Source organism: Rhinopithecus bieti, unplaced genomic scaffold, assembly GCF_001698545.2.
Source record: "Rhinopithecus bieti isolate Rb0 unplaced genomic scaffold, ASM169854v2 scaffold_57045, whole genome shotgun sequence".
Taxonomy (NCBI): domain Eukaryota; kingdom Metazoa; phylum Chordata; class Mammalia; order Primates; family Cercopithecidae; genus Rhinopithecus; species Rhinopithecus bieti.
The window spans coordinates 519,188-540,215 of NW_016822092.1; positions in this window are offsets into that span (position 1 = coordinate 519,188).

The following is a 21,028-nucleotide window of genomic DNA, read 5'->3' on the forward strand; positions in this document are numbered from 1 at the left end:
CCCCTTTTTTTTTTTTTTTTTTTTTTGAGATGGAGCCTTGCTCTGTCACCCAGGCTGGAGTACAGTGGTACGATCTCGGCTCGCTGCAGCCTCTGCCTTCCGAGTTTGAGCAGTTCTCCTGCCTCAGCCTCCCAAGTAGCTGGGATTACGGGTGCCTGCCACCACATGTGGCTAACTTTTGTGTTTTTAATAGATACGGGGTTTAACCATGTTGGCCAGGCTGGTCTTGAACTCCCGACCTCAGGTGATCTGCCCACCTTGGTCTCCCAAAGTGCTGGAATTACAGGCATAAGCCACCGGGCCCGGCCAAACTGCATGCCTTTCTGAGGAGAACAATGAAATCTCCCGTTGTCTCATGCCATCCAAGATTGGAAGCATCCTTTGTTCAGCTATTCACGATGTCTGTCTACATTCACTGACTGTCTACACTCCCTGCCTGTTAGCCACTTAGGAGCCCTCTCCGTAACAACGATTGTCGTAGTCCGGTAGTGCTTGTGTTCAAGGCACCATTATTTTACTTCTTAATGGCACCAAAGTCCAAGAGTAGCGATGCCAGCAATTCAGATGTGCCAAAAAGAAGCCGTCAAGTGCTTCCTTTAAGTGAAAAGGTAAAAGTTCTCGACTTAATAAGGAAAGAAAAAAATTATTTACTGAGGTTGCTAAGATAATATGGTAGAAGATATTTTGAGAGAGAGAGACCACATTCACATGACTTTTATTACAGTGTATTGTTATAATTGTTGTATTTATTACTACTTATTGTTGTTAATCTCTTTTTTTTTTGAGACAGAGTGTCGTTCTGTCATCCAGGCTGGAGTGCAGTGGTGTGATCTCGGTTCACTGCAACCTCCGCCTCCTGTGCCCAAGCAATTCTCCTGCCTCAGCCCCCTGAGTAGCTGGTATTACAGGCATGTGCCACCGCGCCTGGCTAATTTTTGTATTTTTAGTAGAGATCGGGTTTTGCCATGTTGGCCAGGCTGGTCTCGAACTCTCAACCTCAGGTAATCCTCCCGCCTCCGCCTCCCAGAGTGCTGGAGTTACTGGCATGAACTGCCATGCCCAGCCTGTTGTTAATCTCTTACCATGTCTAATTTATAAATTAAACTTCGTCACAGGTATGTATATATATAGGAAGAAACTTAGTGGACACGGTGTTCGGTACTTTCCATGGTTTGACTCATCCACTGGGGGTTTTGGAATGGATCCCCTGTGAGTAAAGGGGAACTACGAGGTAACCTTTTCCTGAAAGCTGTGAAATCAGTCTGCCAAGATAAATAATTATAACTGATAATAGGGTTATCAGTGTGACCGTAGTAAATAATTCCATTATTATATACATCAAATCACAACGTAGTTGCTCACTTACCTGTCTCTTAAGGGAACCTACAGCTAACTGTCTTTTAACTTTTAGGGCTGACATATACTTGACCCACAGTTGTTGAATTAGTAAACTCGCACCGAACTGTTTTCTCTTTCCTCGAGCTCATGTGTACTGTGACATACACACCACAGAAATATGTTTCGAGTTTTCCTTACCCATCTAAGCCTCACACAGGAATGAAAGTAGTTATCAGGAACATTCTTGTACTTTATCACATTTTTATGAAAATACTTCAAATTCCTCAAACAGTAATATTATTGATTCTGTTCACATTATCAAAACCATTCTTAGAAAATACAAAATCACAACATTCAATAAAACATCTTTTTAATAAACATTGAATATTGGTTCCTACTTTTATTCCACTTGTGGGAAAAGCTTATATGTTCCTATGTAGTTTATGTTCATCCCAAGTGTAAGTGGCTCTTCTGTCAGCACATGGAGGGCCAGGCATGGTGGCGTACACGTGTAACACCAGTACTTTGGGAGGCTGAGGCTGGCAGATCATTTGAGGCCATGAGTTTGAGACCAGCCTAGCCAACATGACGAAACCCTGTCTCTACTGAAAATACAAAAGATTAGCTGGATGTGGTGGTGTGTGCCTGTAATCCCAGTTGCTGGGGAGGCTGAGGCATGAGAATCGCTTGAACCAGGGAGGCAAAGGTTGTGGTGAGCGGAGATGGTGCCATTCCTCTCCAGCTTGGGCAACAGAGCAAGACTCTGTCTTAAAAAAAAAAAAAAAAAAAGAAAGAAAAGAAAAAAAGAAAGAAAAAGGTGGAGAAAGACTTTATAGGCTATTGTAGTTTAGACTGTGTCCAACTAGAAGCATCGTGTGGCTTTCAGAAAAAAACACTCTAGTCAACCAGTCGAGAAATGCAGAGGAGGAAGTGTGAGACTTACTTTCAAACTGAAGACAATTAAGAAGAGGTAGAACTTCTCAAAGATAACATTTTCATGAACTACCATTTATGTATTATATAGCAACAGATATTATGGTGACTTGTACAGCCATTATCATTACCCAACATGGTACATGTTTTCCTGTTCTGTATCTATCACATGTCTATATAGGCCGTGCATATTTATGCTTTTCCTGTTTGTTTGGGTCTCAGATCAGAGAGTGCTTTCGTTCATCTTGAAAATGGTATTGATAGCCACACAGAATCAAAAAACGTTTTTCAGGAAATAGAAATCAGCAGATTGTTTTAGACCCTGAATTTAATGACAGCAGCAGGAATTATAAACCCTTGGTTCTGATGAGAAAGAGGGACTTATTTAGATAAAAATAGCTTACAGGATTTTTCTAGGGGTCAGCAAAGTTTCCTACTGATCTGTACCTTTAGGACTTCATAATGATTTAGCTCAATTTAATCCCAGATTAGTAGTGAAAGATTAATACTGAGTTTTCTAAGGTGGGAAATTCCGTATGAACAATAACAGGTAACATATCCTGATTACTGAAGACAGTTCTGACAGTGTCAGTGTTTAGCATTGCATCTTATAGATCATCTCATGAATCATCACAACAGCCCTAAGAGGCTGATGCCATCATGCCCATTTTACAGATGAGGAAATTGAGGGATTTGCCGACAGTGACAGAGTAAGGAATAAAGTCACGCTGTGAGCCAGGCATCGCTGACCCTGTGGTTGGCATTTCATTGTGACACTGTAACCAGCATGCATATCATTCCTTACCTTACCAGAGCTGCCCTGTGCCATAGGGAATCCTGCTGGCTTTTCCTATGTATGGTCTCTGCTTTGTAAGAGAAATCAGTATTTACCAAGTCCCTATGGTACTGGTTGGCTTACACTCAGGGACTTCCGGAAGGCTTGCCAAACCCCCTGAGGTAGGAAAGATCATTCCCATTTTAAGGATGGAGAAGCTGTGGCTGAGTGGCTCAGTTGCCTAAAGACAGATGGCCAGTGAGAAGGGGAAACTCAAATCCGTCTGAGTCCGAGATTAATGCCTTTGCCATTGCCCAGATCTGTCTGGCTTTGGAGTCAGCATGGAACCCCTCACTGGGCCTTCAGCAATGGGATGCCCGTGTGCATGCTGCACACTCCCCAGGGCAGAGTTCATGGAGGTACATGAAATGGCATCACAATCATGAATAGGTGTTCTGGTACTTTGGCTCATAGCTAGCATGTCTTTTTACCATTAATTAGCATAATATAGACTGCATGGGTGACATTAGAAAACAAATTTTTATTGTTTTTGCAGTGAAGTTTGTGGACCTTTTATAAGAATTATTTTAATAAGTAGGGATTTAAAGCAAGTTAGAGAATGTTAAAATAAAATAACATATTAAAATGCTACTTAAGGTTTCACATTTATGTGCAAAGCAACATAATTCTTGGTCGGGGCTGTGATAGTTCTGCTAAGAATGTCTAAAACAGATGATCTGATAAGGAAATTGCTCTTACCACAGTAGAAGGGAAAAGGCAAGAAGGAGACCTTCACACAAAAACAAAATTATAATGGCCTCCTTAATGGGCATATGTCTGAGTTTCTCTCAGTGCTTATCACTTACAAATGAACAGTTTCATACACACAATTTCCATTGCCTAATAGTTGAATATGTCTATGAGTCATTTTGAATGCAGTTTCTTCAAAATACCTTGTTAATAAATGTTCTCTGGAGAGGTCGATCGGTGGAATCTTATGTAGTTAATAAAAACAACACAAGCAGCCAAAATGATTCAGGATTATGTTTTCATTTCATGGAACCTTCTGCAAATTAATCATTCGTCCTTATCTGAGGTTTTTCTAAATAGTTGCTTTATTAAGCATTGCATTGTTTGGCAGTACAGTTTGTGAGCTGGATAAGGTGATTAAAAACTTAGGAAAAGTGTAAAAGACTCACTTTTTAAATATCTAGATTAAATGCATTATCTTTGCTATGTTTGAGTGATCTCTTACAGTTCTGTAAGATGGACCATCTTGTTGCATACTCAAAGTGTAAAAGAAGAGGGTTTGGTTTTTTCTTTTTTGTTTTTGTCATCTTGTGTGTTTGGATTTTGTTTTCTATAATATTATGCTATGGCTTTAAGCATTGAGGACTCAGAAGGTTTCATATGGCCTTGATTAACAATCTGCCATATTTTAAAACAAACTCATGTTGAAATAAAAAAGGTAGAAGTTGTAAATATATAATCCTCTGGAAGGCAGGGATTCTATCTATGAAATTATTTCAGTTAAAGTTTCAGAAGAGGAACACACATGAATAAGTATATCAATATGGTAGCTTAACTTTAACAAATTATACAAGCAACATAATTCATTATCTAAATTTTAAGAAAATGAGAAAATCACCCATCACTGCACTAACTCAAATCTCTGTCATGAGTTTTAGTTAATAAGTGCTTTTTGACAATGACAAATTTTCATACATGAATAAGTATATAAATATGTTAGCTTAACTCAACATAATTCATTATCTAAATTTTAGAAAATGAGAAAATCTCCCATAACTGCACTAACTCAAATCTCCGTCATGAGTTTTAGTTAATACATGCTTTTGACAATGACAAATTTTCATTTTTAGGTATTGCGTGTATGAACGGGGAAAAATTTTACAGATATGCTGAAGAATATATAGTACATGAGAATATATGTGAGTGTGTATGTATGTGTATGCATGCATACATACACACTTGTGTACATTAATGTATATACATGTAAATATGCATATAAGTATACACACACACCCCAAAAATTTTTTCTAATGTTCCTTCCAAACACAATCTGCAGCTTTCTGAAAATTATTATTTTGTGATATTTTAGTGACTGTAACATTTATTTTTAATAGCTGGCTTTGGGCAGTCCCTATAGACAGTCCTTTTTCTCAGGCTCTTACTGGTGAGATGGATTATGCATGTAAGACTTCAAACTGGGAACATGGGACAGCTGGAAAGCGATCATTTTAAAAGGCGTATTTGAGGTGGACATAAAGCTAATTTTCCTACCAGTACCCACAATGCAGGAAGAAAGACATTTTGCGAGACGATGAAATTGAACAATGAAGATTTTAATTTGGTCCGATTCCCTACCCCTGCAAGGTGAGATAGTGACACAGTTCGGCTTCCATGCACCTTTGCAGCCCAGTCCCCAGCCTCTCACAGACAAGGCCACCCTGGACCTGAGGACAAGCCCGTCTTCAGTATTCTTGGTGGTTGTCCCCACACACTCTCGGTTACTTTTGGAATTTGATGGATGGCTTTTCAGATTTGTCTTCCTATCTGGAAGATGATCATCAGCTATCCCTGCACTTTGCAGCAAGTACAAAACTCCTGAAGAGCAGAGGCTGTCAGACCAGCTGCCAAAGCTTAACAACCTTTTATTCAGAAAATCTGAGGCCTCCACTTGACTGGTCTCCCTAATTCTCCTTGCAGACCAGGCGCCCAGGTGCAGTGTTAGGAAGTGCTTAATGAGCTTTAGAGAGGGTTCCTGAACCAGCAGCTAAACTGTGGTTAATAATCTCAGCTCCGGCAGTTACTTGGGATGAAGAGATCTTAATGGCTACTTTAATTAAAATATACATAATACTAGAGGATTAGTAGACCACGAGCAAGAACTCTAAGTAATTCATTCGTTTCTTTCAATTTTAGGCAAATGTGGAAGATACGAGAAGAAAATATGCATAGTAGACAGGCATCAGTCAGAATGTTTAGACTTGTCTCGGCTGGTGAGCCTTGGTGAGGCATTTCAGCTTAAAAAAAAATTTTTTTTTTGAGATGGAGTTTTGCTCTTGTCACCCAGACTGGAGTGCAATGGCGTGATCTTGGCTCACTGCAACCTCCGCCTCCTGGGTTCAAGCGATACTCCTCTCTCAGCCTCCCAAGTAGCTGGGATTACAGGCATGCACCACCACACCTGGCTAGTTTTGTAATTTTAGTAGAGATAGGGTTTTGCCATGTTGGTCAGGCTGGTCTTGAACTGCTGATCTCAGGTGATCCACTTGCCTCAGCCTCCCAAAGTGCTGGGATTACAGGCGTGAGCCACCATACCCGGCCGCATTTCAGCTTTAAAATAAAGGGGTTCATCTGATTGTCTCATCAGTTCCATAAGTTGCTATATTTCAGTGACTGCTCATGATTCTGTAAGATAAACCATTTTGTTGCATCTTCAGAAAATGTGAAAGAAGAAGGTTTGTTTTTTGTTTTTGTTTTTGCAGTACTTACAGATTCTCAGTAATTCCCATAGCATAGAGGGTTGAGTCGTAGAGTCCAGCCAGCTTCTTGGCTGGGAAGTTGATGTTCAGTTAAATAAACTTGAGCTTTCCTGTGGTGAGACTGGGTGGTGGTGGAGCAAAACCATTTTAAAATGTAGGTTTTATTCAGATAGGGTGAAGCTTACAGATCTGGGAGATGGCCGCTAATGAGAATATCTCACAGTTCCCAAGAGGAGGAGCATCCCATGCGATGCATCAGGCCGCACCGAGAAGCAGCAGGGTCCGTCAGGAGGCTGCGGGAGTGAGGGGAAAATGAGGGCAAGAGCCTCTGCTGTGGTTTCCGCAGAAAGGAATGGGCAGGATTTAGGGCTGGCTAGTTAGGGGAGTTTCGGCAGGCTCTGGGAGGTGGATACTGTCGCTGGTTGCCTGGCATGTGACCCTTGGTTAGTTAAGGCAGAATTGTGGCCCACAGGAGGTGGGGGTGGGTGGTCTGAGCGCTGGATTGGTTCATTTGCATAGGAAAGATGTGCAGGTGAGTTTAGGTCACTAGGAATCTGCTAGTTCTGGGAGGGGCAGTGCCTGCAGGGTCAACAAGGCCTCAATGCTAAAGTATCAAACATACAGAAAACAGAGATGTGGGGTCAATCCAGAGACAGCATGTTGGCTTTGGGTGACAAGACGAATGAGCCTTTCTCTGTCTTTCCCCATCCTCTCTCTACCAAGCTGTCTTTACTCTCTTGTATTCCATTCTTCCTCCTTTCCATCTCATCTCTTTGTTTTCCCTACCCGTTCTTTTCACAGAGGACTCAGATGAGGTTAGAAGAGGCTGCACTGCCTGGAGCAATCTGCATTCCATATTACCTTTATAAAGAAAAAAAAAGTCAGCCCGGTGCGGTGACTCATGCCTGTGGTCCCAGCACTTTGGGAGGCTGAGGTGGTGGATCTCTTGAGTTCAGGAGTTCAAAATCAGCCCTGGGCCACATGGCGAAACCCATCTCTGCAAAATACACAAAACTTAGCCGGATGTGGTGGCGTGTGCCTGTAGTCCCAGCTGCTCAGGAGGCTGAGGCGGGAGGATGCTTTAAGCTTGGGAGGTGGAGGTTGCAGTGAGCCAAGACCATACCACTGCACCCCAGCCTGGGTGACAGAGCCAGACCCTGTCCCTAAAAACAAAAAATTATAGGAGGCTTTGAAAACCCAATATAATAGTAATAATAATAATTTGATATAAAAATAATAAAATCCCAATGTTGTATTAATGACAATGATGACAATAATGTCAAGAACTGTTGTCTTCACAAACCTGGTACTGGCTTCCAGAGAAAAGATGCATTTCCTTCGCTAGATCAACACAGTTCAAAAGACCTTTGCACAGTGGTGGAAATGTTCTGTATCTGTGCTGAACAGTACAGTAGCCCCTACCCACGTGTAGCTACTGAGCACTCAGATGGTAAGACTGAGGAACTGAATTTTTAATTTTCGTGGACTTTAATTTAAGATTAATTTAAATAGCTACATGTATTAGGGTTCTCCAGAGAAGCAGAACCAAAAGTGTGTGTGAAGAGAGAGAGTATGTGTGTGCGTGTGTGTGCGTGTGTGTGTGTAGAGGAGGGGATTGATTTTAAGAAATTGGCTCCTGTGATTGTGGAGGGTGGCAAGTCCAGAATTGGCTGCGGTAGTGGGGCAGGGGTGGGGGTGCAGGGTAGAGAACGGGGAAGAGTTGGTGACGCAGCTGGGCTCTGAAGGCCATCTACTGGCAGAATCCCCTCTTCCCGGGGAAGTCTGGTCTCTTTCTACTCAAGGCCTTTCACTGATTGGATGATCGCAACCACCCCCATTAGGGAGAGTGGCTGGCTTTACTCAGAGTCTGCTGATTTAGATGTTAATCTCCTGGTAAATGCACCTTCACGGAAACATCTAGAATAATGTTTGGCCACATATCTGTGTCCAGGGCCCAGCCAGGTTGACACATAAAATGAGTCACCTCCCTCGCCTAGCTGGTGGCTGTAGTGCTGACCAGCACAGGTCTGGATTCGGTCTGCATGTTCAGGGCCAGGCATTATTCTAAGAACGCTGTTAAGCTATCCTCTCTAAGCAACAATAATGCAGCACAAAGAATAAGGCTTGCCTGGGGTCACACAGCCAGCAAATCAGGATTCACTCTCCAGCTTGGGGGCAGAGGCTGTGTGCTTCACTGTCACCTTTTGCAAGGCCCCCTTGGCTTGAAGGGGCAAAGTTGTTTCCTAAACATCAATCTTTTTTCTCACCAGGGCCAGAGTCAGAAGGCCTGGGTTAGAACCCTGGTTTTCCCCCTGAATAGCTATGTGACGTGGAACACTGAACCTCAGTATCACCATCTGTAAAATGGGAATGATTATTCTCTCCTGTATTTTATCTCTCTCTCTCTCACCACTTTGTGGACTACATTTCTCCTGTTCCTGGGTCTGTTCTCTTGCAAAATATAAGCTTGGTAATGTAATCAATAAAAAACATTTGGTTATTGAAAAGTTGAATTGATTGATACTCTTTTCTTTAAGCTAATGCTGAAATACTGGATTCCCCAACAACAACTAAATTTTGTATTCAGAGTTTCTTCCCTCACTCAAAGAGGAAAGCGTGGCACTGTTACTATTTTGTAAATCTTTTCTTTGGGATAACCATTTCTGAGCCAGCGTTCCATGGATTTGGCTGCTGTCTTGGGAGCACAGTACCAGTGTTGCTCCTGGTGAGCGTACACTGAAGATTTGCCCTACTCTGTACCTGAGGTTCTCAGCCGAGTCTTCATGTGTATGTTTCAGGATCTGGTTCTGTTTTGTGGGGCTGTGGACAAAATCCACCCTCCCCAGTAGGTTGTAAAGAATGCATCTTTTGGTAATTCACCACCCACTGAGTGGATTTCATTCCTTTTTTTTTCTTTTTTTTTTGGCCTTTAACTTTTATTTTAAGTTCAGTGGTACATTTGCAGGATGTACAGGTTTGTTACATAGGCAAATGTGTGGCATCGTGGGTCGCTGCACAGATCGTCCGATCACCTAGGTATTAACCCAGTACCCATTAACTGTTCTTCCTGATGCTTTCCCTCCCCGCATCCCCCTGACAGGCCCCAGTGTGTGTTGTTTTGCTCCCTGTGCCCATGTGTGCTCATTGCTCAGCTCCCACTTGTAAGTGAGAACATGCAGTGTTTGGTTTTCGGTTCCTGCGTTAGTTTGCTGAGGATAATGGCCTCCAGCTCCATCCATGTCCCTGCAGAGGACTTGATCTCATTCCTTGTTATGGCTGCATAGTATTCCATGATGTATATGTACCACATTTTCTTTATCCAGTCTGTCATTGATGGGCATTTGGGTTCATTCCGTGTCTTTGCTATTGTGAATAGNCCCCAGTGTGTGTTGTTTTGCTCCCTGTGCCCATGTGTGCTCATTGCTCAGCTCCCACTTGTAAGTGAGAACATGCAGTGTTTGGTTTTCGGTTCCTGCGTTAGTTTGCTGAGGATAATGGCCTCCAGCTCCATCCATGTCCCTGCAGAGGACTTGATCTCATTCCTTGTTATGGCTGCATAGTATTCCATGATGTATATGTACCACATTTTCTTTATCCAGTCTGTCATTGATGGGCATTTGGGTTCATTCCGTGTCTTTGCTATTGTGAATAGGGGTGCAATGAACATACCCATGCATGTATCTTTATAATAGAATGATTTATATGGAGGGGGTATATAGTAACGAGATTGCTGGGGGTTTCATTCTAATGTAGTTTGTTGGTTTGGGTTATCCTCACTATCTCTGAAATGAAGGAAAAATTCTTAGTACCCCCCAAACGTTATTCTGTTTTAATTAGGCATTTCACACAATTTAAATTAGTTTTACAAAGAATGTAGAGTGAAGAACAATTCTCATCACAAACAGTACATGAGATCTCAGCACAAAATAATGTCCCCTCGCCCCTCCTTTTAGATTGCTTTTGTGACGTGCCTTCTAGAGCCTCAGTAATGCACTTGTACAGCTCGTAGCAGAGCACCGAAAGAAACCGTAATCAGTGTCGTCACGTTTTTCCGTATTTTGTTCTGAAAAATTCCAAATACATGTAAAAGTTGGGGAAAAAAAGTATCATACATACCCATGTGTCTGTTACCCAGATCCACAATGAACTTTTTTTTAATCTTTCCCTCTATCACACCAATCTTCATTACTTTATGCATTTAAAAGTAAGTTGCAGGTGTCTGTATACCTCACCCTTTTAAGGCTTCGTCATGCGTGTCATTTCCTAGAGCTCGGTGCTTGTTGCTGGTTTTCTCCGGGTCGGGTCAAGTTTATATGTAGTGAAATGCAGAAGTCCTAAGCACCTCCTTTGATGAGGTTTGACAGTTGCATTCCCTGGGTAACCTGAACCTGTCAGGATAATCACAAAGCATGAACTATCACCCTAGAGAGTTCTCTCTTGCCCCTTCTCAATCATTCCCACCCCCATCCCTCCAGAGGAAACCAGTGTTCTGATTTTTTCACCATAGGTTCATTTAACCTGTTCGAGAACTTTGTGTGGATGAGATCCTAGAGTTTGTTTATTATTTTGTGTAAGACTTCTGTTGCCAGCCGCATTAGTGTGCTAGGGCTCTTGTAACAAAATACCACAGACTGCGTAGTTCAAACAAGAGAAATTTATTGCCTCACAGTTTGGGAAGCTGGAAGACCAAGATCAAGGTGTCATTTAGAATCTGTTCCAGGCTTCTCTGCTAGCTCCTGGAAGTTCTTTGCCTTGTAGCAGCATAATTCCAGTCTACACATGACATTCTTCTTCTCTATGTCCAAATCTCCCCCTAAAGACCTGTGGTCCTCCTAAGGACACCCATCATGTTGAATTGGGAGCGCACCCTACTGCAGGATGACTGCGTCTTAACTGATGACATCTACAATAACCGTATTTCCAAATAAAGCTACCTTACGAATAAGGTACTAGGGGTTAGTACGTCAGTATACAAATTTGAGGGGGTCGTAATTCAACCCATGACACCAGCACCTGGGTTATTTTATGTACCAGTGGTTTGCTGTTACTGCCGAGTAGTGCTCCATTGTAGAAATGGACTACGGCTAAGCCAAGCTGTAGCAAGCCATGCTTGTTGACGGGCGCCGTTTTTGGCTGTCATGAATAAAACTGCTAGGAACATTTTCGCACAAGTGTTTCTGTGGACATGTGCTTTTATTTCTCTTGGATACATACCCTGACCCTGGGGAGGGGGCTAACCTGGGGACAGATGTGGAAGGATGGTCCTCTGAAGGCAGAAGACCCAGCTGGTGGGTCCCCCTACGTTGGGTAGCAGGCGGGACAGCTCTTCACCAGTGCCGCTTCAGTCTGGTGGAGACAGCAGCTGCAAACCACAGATCCTGCTTCTCAAAACTGGGCAACCTCGTCATGTCTGTTAATTTAGATTTTTTTTTTTTTTTTTTTTTGGAGACAGAGCCTTGCTCTGTCACCCAGACTGGTGTGCAGTGGCACAATCTCAGCTCACTGCAACCTCTGCCTCCTGGGTTCAAGTGATTCTCCTGCCTCAGCCTACCGAGTAACTGGGATTACAGGCGCACACCACCACGCCCAGCTAATTTTTGTAGTTTTAGTAGTGATGGGTTTCACCATGTTGGCCAGGCTGGTCTCGAACTCCTGACCTTATGATCCACCCGCCTTGTCCTCCCAAAGTGCTGGGATTACAGGCTTTAGCCACCATGCCCGGCCTGTTTAGATTTTAAGCCAATCTGTTGGTTTCCCTTTGAGGTTGGTGATGAAGTCCTTAAAGACCTAAAGACTGAGATCCGGTCACCTGGACCAGTAAGGAAGTGGGGTGCTGGGGAGATTGTCCTGTTCCCAGGACAGTAGTGACAGTGGATGAAGGACAGGACAGCAGCTTTTGAGGATAAGGGCAAGAGGAGGGACCCAGGGACCCATCATGGACCCATGATGGGAGCTGGGGGCTGGCCCAGGGCCACATTCTCCTTCATCCTCAAGGGAAGGTGAGTGGCCCATGAACTCTCAGGGCAGTGCAGGTCCTGATACAGTGACATGGAGAAGCTGTAACCAAGCCGGAGAGAGTCACCGCAGAGCCCAAGAGGAGAGACCCGAAGATAAGCATCACCCTGTGCTGTCATCTCCGAGGGGCGGGCGCTGCTGATAGACATGTGAAAGTCTATCCTGCAGCAGATGCGAGTCTCAGATGCCTCCGTGGGCAGCCAGAATCTAGACGAACAACTATACTCTAGAATAATCTCAGCTGCCAGTAAGCCAGAGGGACTTGGAGGGTGAGGAGTCCCTGTGATAACCAAGATCAAGTTCTAAACCAGCCAGCGGGCCTCGTGGAGCCAGCTCACCTTTCAGGCTACTGGTGTTGGAAACATGAGACTGTGCCTCTCAGCTCAGGCAGAGCCCTGCCGGGGGTCCCACAGCTTCCAGGAGCCGGTAGGGAGCCCAGAGCCTGGCAAGGCCAGCAAGTAGGGAGGGGATACTACTTGGCAGGAAGTCCTCGGGTAGGGAGTGTGAGGCTTGGTTTGCCCAGAACACCACAGCCCAGGGCTTTCTGTACCTAGGACTTCAGTGCCAACCCTGCTGACCCCATCCCAAAGAGGACAAGAGAGGGATGTCTGCAGCTGGAAGGAGTGTGCCAGCTAGAACAGTGACAGGTGCACCACTTTCTGGAAAGTATGGAAGAACCTAATGTACATTAGGGCTGTGAAACTTATGGCCCACACACTAATTTTCTCTAGCACCTGGGCAGACATAGGCACTGGTGGCATCTCTTTTTACCAAGTACAGACAGAAAAAAGTCAATTAAAATAATTTTGTTGTTATATAATATACATGCTGTAAAATGTACTTTTATTTTTATTTTTATTTTTTTAAATTTGAGACAAGGTCTTGCTCTGTCGCCCAGGCTGGTGTGCAATGGTGCCATCATAGCTCACTGCAACCTCCAGCTTCTGGGCTTAGGTGATCCTCCTGCCTCAGCCTCCTAAGTAGCTAGGACTATAGGCATGCCCCACTGTACCCAGTTTTTTTTTTTTTTTTTTTTTTTTTTTTTTTAGATTTCTAGTAGAGATGGGGGTCTCTGTGTTGCTCAGGCTATTCTAGAACTCCTGGCCTCAAGCGATCCTCCCACACAGCTTCCCGAAGTGTAGGGATTACAGGTGCGAGCCATTGAGCCTGGCCATATTTACCATTTGAACCATTTTTAAGTGCACAGTTCAGTGGCACTAAGAACATTCACGTTGTGTTGCAGCCATCACTACCATTTATCTCCAGAACTTTTTCATCATCCCAACTGAAACTGTGTATCCATTAAATACTAACTACATTTCCTTCTCCTCCCAGCCCCTGGCAATGACCTTTCTACTTTCTGTCTCTGAATTTAAATCTACTTTTGGGAAGACACGTTGTTCTGGTCCTTACATTGTTGATATTTAAGTTCCAGCTGGCCAGCTAGGCAGAAAACCAAGCAAAATCTCACTCATCAGACCTGACTGTTTTTTTCCTTAACTTGTGTCTGTCATGTGGGTGGGACTGGGCAATTGGAAATATTTGGTATCTACACGACAGTTTTTCTGCCTTTGCCTTGGTCCTGTGCATATGCTTCTTGATAATTAGTAGGAGCATTTGGTTAACCATTCATGGGATCTTTTCTTTTATCTGACTCTCCTCCGCCCCTTGAGGACGCGGGCTGTGTCTTGTTTGTTTGTCCCTGTATCCCCAGCCCTGAGCACTATGTCTGGCGCTTAGGGTGCTCGATATTTATTTTCTTTTTCTCTTTTTCCTTTTCCTTTCCTTTTTTTTTTTTTTTTTTTTTTTTGAGATGGAGTCTCGGTCTGTTGCCCAGGCTGGAGCAGTGGTGTGATCTCGCTCCCTGCAACTTCCACCTCCCTAGTTCAAGTGATTCTCCTGCCTCAGCCTCCCGAGTAGCTGGGATCACAGGCGTGAGCCACCACGCCCAGCTAATTTTTGTATTTTTAGTAGAGACAGGGTTTCGCCCTGTTAGCCAGGCTGTTCTCCATCTCCTGACATAAGTGATCCGCCCGCCTGGGCCTCCCAAAGTGCTGGCATTACAGGCGTGAGCCACCATGCCTGGCCTCAATATTTATTTTCAGTATTCCACAGATGAGGGCAATAAGGAGAGAAAGTGGAAGAAAAAGGATGAGACCTGTGACTTGTGGGCAGAAAGGGGAGGCAGGAGAACATTCCCAGTCTGCCTTTTCACTGAGTTTTTACCTGTTCACTGGAACAACAAAAGGGAACCAGATGGGGAAACTGCTGTCAACTAAGCAAACTCTAAATTTAACATTTGGGGGACCCCCTTGGAGAGGAGTCAAGAGCTATGTGCTTCCCTTTTCAGAAAAATGCTCTCAAATACTCAATGCATAAGCCCACAGTCTTAGCAGATTCCCAGACCTTAGGTCAGCAATCCTGTTCTAAGGCGTAAATCACGGGCAGCATTTTGATTTTCATCTAGGGAACTTAGTTCATAAAGACCTACTGATCCGTTACAATTTCCACTTGATTTTGCCATTAGTAATCTCTTAAACAAATCCAAGGAAGCCAGAGGAAGTTATTTCTTGAATGCTTTTATACCAGTGCTTTCAAGAGTTCGTGTTGCTGACTCCAGTTTTTAAAATTATTATTCTCATCTTCTGCAATGCCTCGAGGCATGTTTTTAGCTGAATAGCAATAATTATGGGATTGTGCAATACTGGAAGAAGCAGTAAAATAAAATGTAATACTGAAAAAAAAAAGTCTTTACTTCATCTAGGAAATTCAGTTTAAAGAATTTTTACCTCTGGACGGAACAGTGACTGTGCTGGATACTCAAGTCAAAGATGGATGGGACCACCCTTAGGAGCCTTCCACAGGAAGGCCCCCTCTGCAGTAGGACTTAGGGCACTCATGTAGATCCCTCTGCAGTAATGTGCTAGTTGCTCTTATAGTCAGGAGGCATCTAGGGAGACCGCTGATCTCCATGGCAACCTGGACCCAAATGAGCAAAGCGCCATCAGCTGTCCTCGGCCTGACTGCTCTGGAGGGAGGGAGGAAGCTGATGCTGTTTCCCACCCAGGCCGTGTAGCCATTTCCCCCACCCCCACCGGAGGTCTGAGAGTGGCGGGGCTTCTTCCCTTGGCTTCAGCCAGTTCTCCTGGAGGTCATTAAAGGGAAACTCTTCTGGTGGCAAGTTCTCTGCCACAATCTACAGTGAGAATTTAATGATAGCATCAGTCGTAGAGGCCCCTTGATCTCTGGAGAGGGTTCTGGGTGCCAGGGAACTTTCTAGAACCGTGGAGGAACCCTGCACGGACCTCTCAAAGAGTCCTGAGCAAAGAGGTGGGGAAAGCTGTCTGGGTGTGCCCCGTGGTCTCATCACCCTTCCCCCAAGGGCAGCCTCAGTGTTATGACTTAAGGACTTGGGGGTTTACATAACATCCCTTTTTCTCAGCAAAGGAAGTTCCTTATTTCTAAATCTCATGGTCCCAGAAAACCCAGTTCCTGATCTAGCTGTCCTGTGAGGGCATTTCCATAATACAGCACGTGCTTAAGCAGACATTAAGTTAGACAATTAGGTCCCGGCTCAGCCTTGTCTTGACCTTTTAAACAACATCTCTGCCCTCCCTTTTGCCTTCTCTCTTTTCCTTCTCTGTCACAAACACAAGGACTAGATGAGAATGACAGCCTGGGGTGATCTGATATTCCTCCTCAAGAAATACTAGTAACATAAACAACAACAGAAAAAACAAAGTGAAATTTATTTATCATGAAGCACTTTATTTTATTTATTTATTTGTTTTTTTGAGATGGAGTTTCGCTCTTGTTGCCCGGGCTGGAGTACAGTGGTGTGACCTTGTCTCACTGCAACCTCTGCCTCCCGGGTTCCAGCAGTTCTCCTGCCTCAGCCTCCCGAGTAGCTGGGGTTACAGGCGTGCACCACCATGCCCAGCTAATTTTGTATTTTTAGTAGAGACGGGGTTTCTCCATGTTGGTCAGGCTGGTCTCAAACTCCTGACCTCCGGTGATCTGCCCGCCTTGGCCTCCCAAAGTGCTGGGATTACAGGCGTGAGCCACTGTGGCCAGAAGCACTTTAAAACGTATTGTTAAGAACAAATATGCAATCATGCAAGAGCATACTATTAAAAAATTACCAGCTAACTAAAACGTAGGCAAGTTCCGTATCAATATGATTAAACAATTGCACGGGAAAATTATTATTTAAAGGAATGGAAGTAGTCACTAGTACGTGTTGCCAGTAGATACTGTTTTATTCCTAAAAAGACAAATGAGAAAATGAGGTATTATGAAGGAGGTAGCAAGAGTAAATGCCACCATGGCAATTACTGCCCAGGGGCAGATGAAGAGCTGGTTTTTTGTATTCTAATCTCCGTCACTGAAACTCATCAGTGATGCAGGACCCAAAAATAGAAGGACATTTTGGGTGGACATGCAGTTAATAATGACTTACGCAGCCCAGCACCTGTGTGGGCTGGCATTGTTCTAAGTACTTTTTCCTGTGTTACCTCATTTAATCTTCACAACAGCGCTGTGAGGTTGGTACAAGTATTATGTTGATTTTTATGGAGGAGGAAACAGGTGCGGAGAGGCAAGGTACTTTGCCCAGGCTTCCTTTGTCAAAGCCCACAGAGCTGGGGAGGGTGCCCACGTGTGTGTGCCTGTACCGACCGTGCATGCTGCCCGTCACGGGCAAAGGGGCTTCCATTTGCTGTTTTTGAATCGTGGATTTATTCAGTGTCTGTGGGAAGTCACACATGGGTCAGATTCTGGCCACAGCAGTGAATGCTACAGTCTGACCCCGTCGTGCTAATGTCAGGAGGAGTGCGGGGGATTGGCAGAGCGTGGGGAGGGTGGCAGTCTGCTGTCGGAACCCTGTGGAGTAGCCTCAGCTACCCTTTCACAGAGCGGGGTTTGGTCTCTGAAAGGTGGGGTCTTTCGCTTGTGGTCGTGGCACAAGGCTGTGTTACTTCCCGCTCCAGGAGCTCGCCGGAGAACATTCCAGCCGAGGCCTTGTGTGGCTCCTCAGCCCATACCCTCAGGAGAAGGAATGCCCTCCTCAGGTTTGGAATGGCTTTTCCTGGTCCTTGTTTCTAGTAGGGAATGAGAAGAGACATAAGTTACGCCTGCTGGGCAGAGCCTTTGCAGGTCAGGCCTCCTGGGCTGCCTTGGGCGTTCCTGAGGAGCCAGCCCTGCAGTGGGTGGGAGAGGAGCTTCTCTGAGATGTGTTATCAGGAACCTTGGCAGAGGTGGGCAGGTGACCTTCAGCTTTGCCCTTGGCCTCTTAAAGGACAGAAAAGAGGAAGGCGGCCTGGCCCTTCCCCTCACCCTTCCCTCTTGGCGGTGTTGCGGGAAGGGAGGAGCAGCTCTTCCTCACCATCCTTGAAGCTCAGCGTCTGGTGGTGTAAGGCCAGTGGTTTTCAAACCTCTGGGCTCAGAACCTTTGTTCAAAGCAAGTGTTACCTGGCAGCCACACATCCACCCAGGCAACCCTGTGAGGGATGCTCAGATCCATCTGCGAAGAGTCTGGAAACCCACATCTTCATTTCCCACCATGGCCCTGCCAGGGGAGACCCTTTGTCCTGCTGTGCCTTCCCCTCCTGTTCTTTCTATGCGTCATCCTCTGCCTTCCTCGTCCTTCCAAATTAGGTTATTCATCTCATGAAGAAAATACAGCTTTCTTTCTGTGACTCAAAACATCCTCTTTTGTGAGTTCTAAAACCATGCCTATTAAGAAATTATGAATTTAAAATAATATTAAATGGTCAGTTTTTACTGACAAATGATCATGGGATGAAGCCATTAGAAGAGTTTTTTTCTATCTCTGACAGAATCCCCCTCCTGTTAAAACATTACTCATTGAGAAATGAACCATTAAAAGAAAAATATATTTGATTTAAAAAAATACCTAATCCTTGGCAGGGCGCGGTGGCTTATGCCTATAATCACAGCACTTTGGGAGGCCGAGGTGGGCGGACCACTTGAGGTCAGGAGTTCGAGACCAGCCTGGCCAACATGGTGAAACCCCGTCTCTACTAAAAATACAAAAATGAGTTCGGTGTGGTGACGGGCACCTGTAGTCCTAGCTACTCGAGAGGCTGAGGCTCGACAATCACCTGAACCTGGGAGGCGGAGCTTGCAGTGAGCCGAGATCACAACATTGCACTCCAGCCTGGGTGACAGAGTGAGACTCTGTCTGAAAAAAAACAAAAAGCAAAAGCGCAATCCTTTAGCCAGGTGTGTCTCTTGTTGGATAAGTCAGTTTGGAATCTTTTGGATGTTTTCCTTCTTTTACTTGCTCAGCCATAATAAATCTTTCATTTTAATTTTGTTCATCAGCACTGTGAGGTCCTGCCCAGTGTGATAATGGGCAGTTAGCTTGTCACAGTTCTGTCGTCTCGCCAGCCCCTCGAGAGCTGCAGGAAGCTTGTGGTTTCACATGACGGTCATAGAATCTCTTAGGGCCTGGCATGTTACCTGCACAGTGGGTCTGCATCTTGGCCTGTTAGCACCTCTCCCTGAAGCATCCCAGGAGACACTTTCCAAAATGGATCATGCTCTCTTGTCAAGAGCAGCCCACTGGACTGCATTGCACCGCTGAGGATATACCCACAGATCAACGGGACAGAATCAATAAAGCAAGCCGAAAAAGAAATGAAGGGATCTAGTGGAATAAGCTTGGCAACTAAAAATCTTCCATGTGGGCCGGGCGCGGTAGCTCAAGCCTGTAATCCCAGCAATTTGGGAGGCTGAGAAGGGCGGATCACGAGGTCAGGAGATCGAGACCATCCTGGCTAACACGGTGAAACCCCGTCTCTACTAAAATACAAAACTAGCCGGGCGAGGTGGCGGGCGCCTGTAGTCCCAGCTACTCGGGAGGCTGAGGCAGGAGAATGGCGTAAACCTGGGAGGCAGAGCTTGCAGTGAGCTGAGATCCGGCCACTGCACTCCAGTCCGGGCGACAGAGCGAGACTCCGCCTCAAAAAAAAAAAAAAAAATCTTCCATGTGTACGGGATCTCAGAATCACTTGATAATATGCGCCACATACATAAGTACACATAGGCACACACACACAGCCATGTGAGTACAGATACACAAGCTGTAAGGTGGTCATTGGACACCAACGTCCCTTTTGACAAAAGTGACAATTCCCCGATACTAGCTGGTCTCTTGGTTGCTGCTGTTTGTTACTTGTCATTGCAGGGAAGGGCTGTGATGGAGGGGGTTTTTGTTGACTTGGTAGTTCCTGTCTGCGGACCCCTTCATTGCTTCATTGGGTTCATTGGACAGCCTGCTGTAGCCACGTGGGGGCTCAGAGCCCGCTCTGTGAACTGCACCTACCCATTTGGGCTCCCACACCCTGAAAGCATGATTCCCGTGCTCCACGTCGGCAGACTCCTGTTAGGTAGGTGGTAAAGGAGAAACCAGACTGCCTGGAATCTGCCCACAGGGCCTCTACCCAGTGGGGCACCGGGGAGGTACCACCCATTCCAGTCGTTTGTTGAAAGCTGTTCCCATTCTGAGGGAGGGGAGGGTAAGTCATGGTCTCTTTCTGTAAGAAATCACAGGTGTCTGTGTGTGTGTGTGTGCGCGCACATGCATGCATCAGCTATCTCCTTCTCCCCAACAAAATGACAGCTGGCATTCATAGAGCCTGTACTCTGAGACAGGGATGTTGTGCTTGACATGTATTATCTAATTTAATCCACTTAACCCTGTAAGTTAGATGAAATATTATCCTTGTTTTACAAATGAAGAAATTAAGGCAGAGGTTATGTGTCACCTCTAGTACTCTAGAGTTTCTAATGCCCCAGGTAGGCTTCTTTTTATTATAAGATAGCTAGGGTAGGCTAGGCTAGGGTAGGGTAGGCTAGGATAGGTTAGGATAGGGTAGGGTAGAGTAGGGTAGGCTAGGGTACGCTAGGGTAGGGTAGGGTAGGGCAGGGCAGGGTAGGGTAGCATCTACACCAGTGCTGCGCATAGACCTTTCTGCAATTATGGGAATGTGCTATGCCGCCCAGTGTGGCAGCAGCTATAGCCATATGTGACTGTTGAGCATATGAAGTGGGACTAGTGTTTCCAAAAAGGTAAATTTTTAATGTTCTTTAATTTTAGTTAAATTTCACTGTGACTAGTAGCTACTGTGGTGGACTTTCCCTGCAGCTGTGGGACCTTCCAGAACGGTCTCAAAGGCAGGATGTAGGACGCCTTGGACTCGATTAGCACTATTTGGTCACTGATTGATTTGAAAGATCTTTACTGAGCCCCTCCTAGGTACTAAGCAGCTCAGGCTGTGAGAATCTCTGAACTCCAAGAATTGCTCCATGATTCTTTTTGAACTGAGACCAGTAAGCAGGCGAATGTCTACAGTAGTCCCGGATGTTGGAAAGGACTCTGGTGTGGACCTTTGATGCCTGCTGCCCCAGTGAGTGACCCAGTGTCCCCAGACTTGGG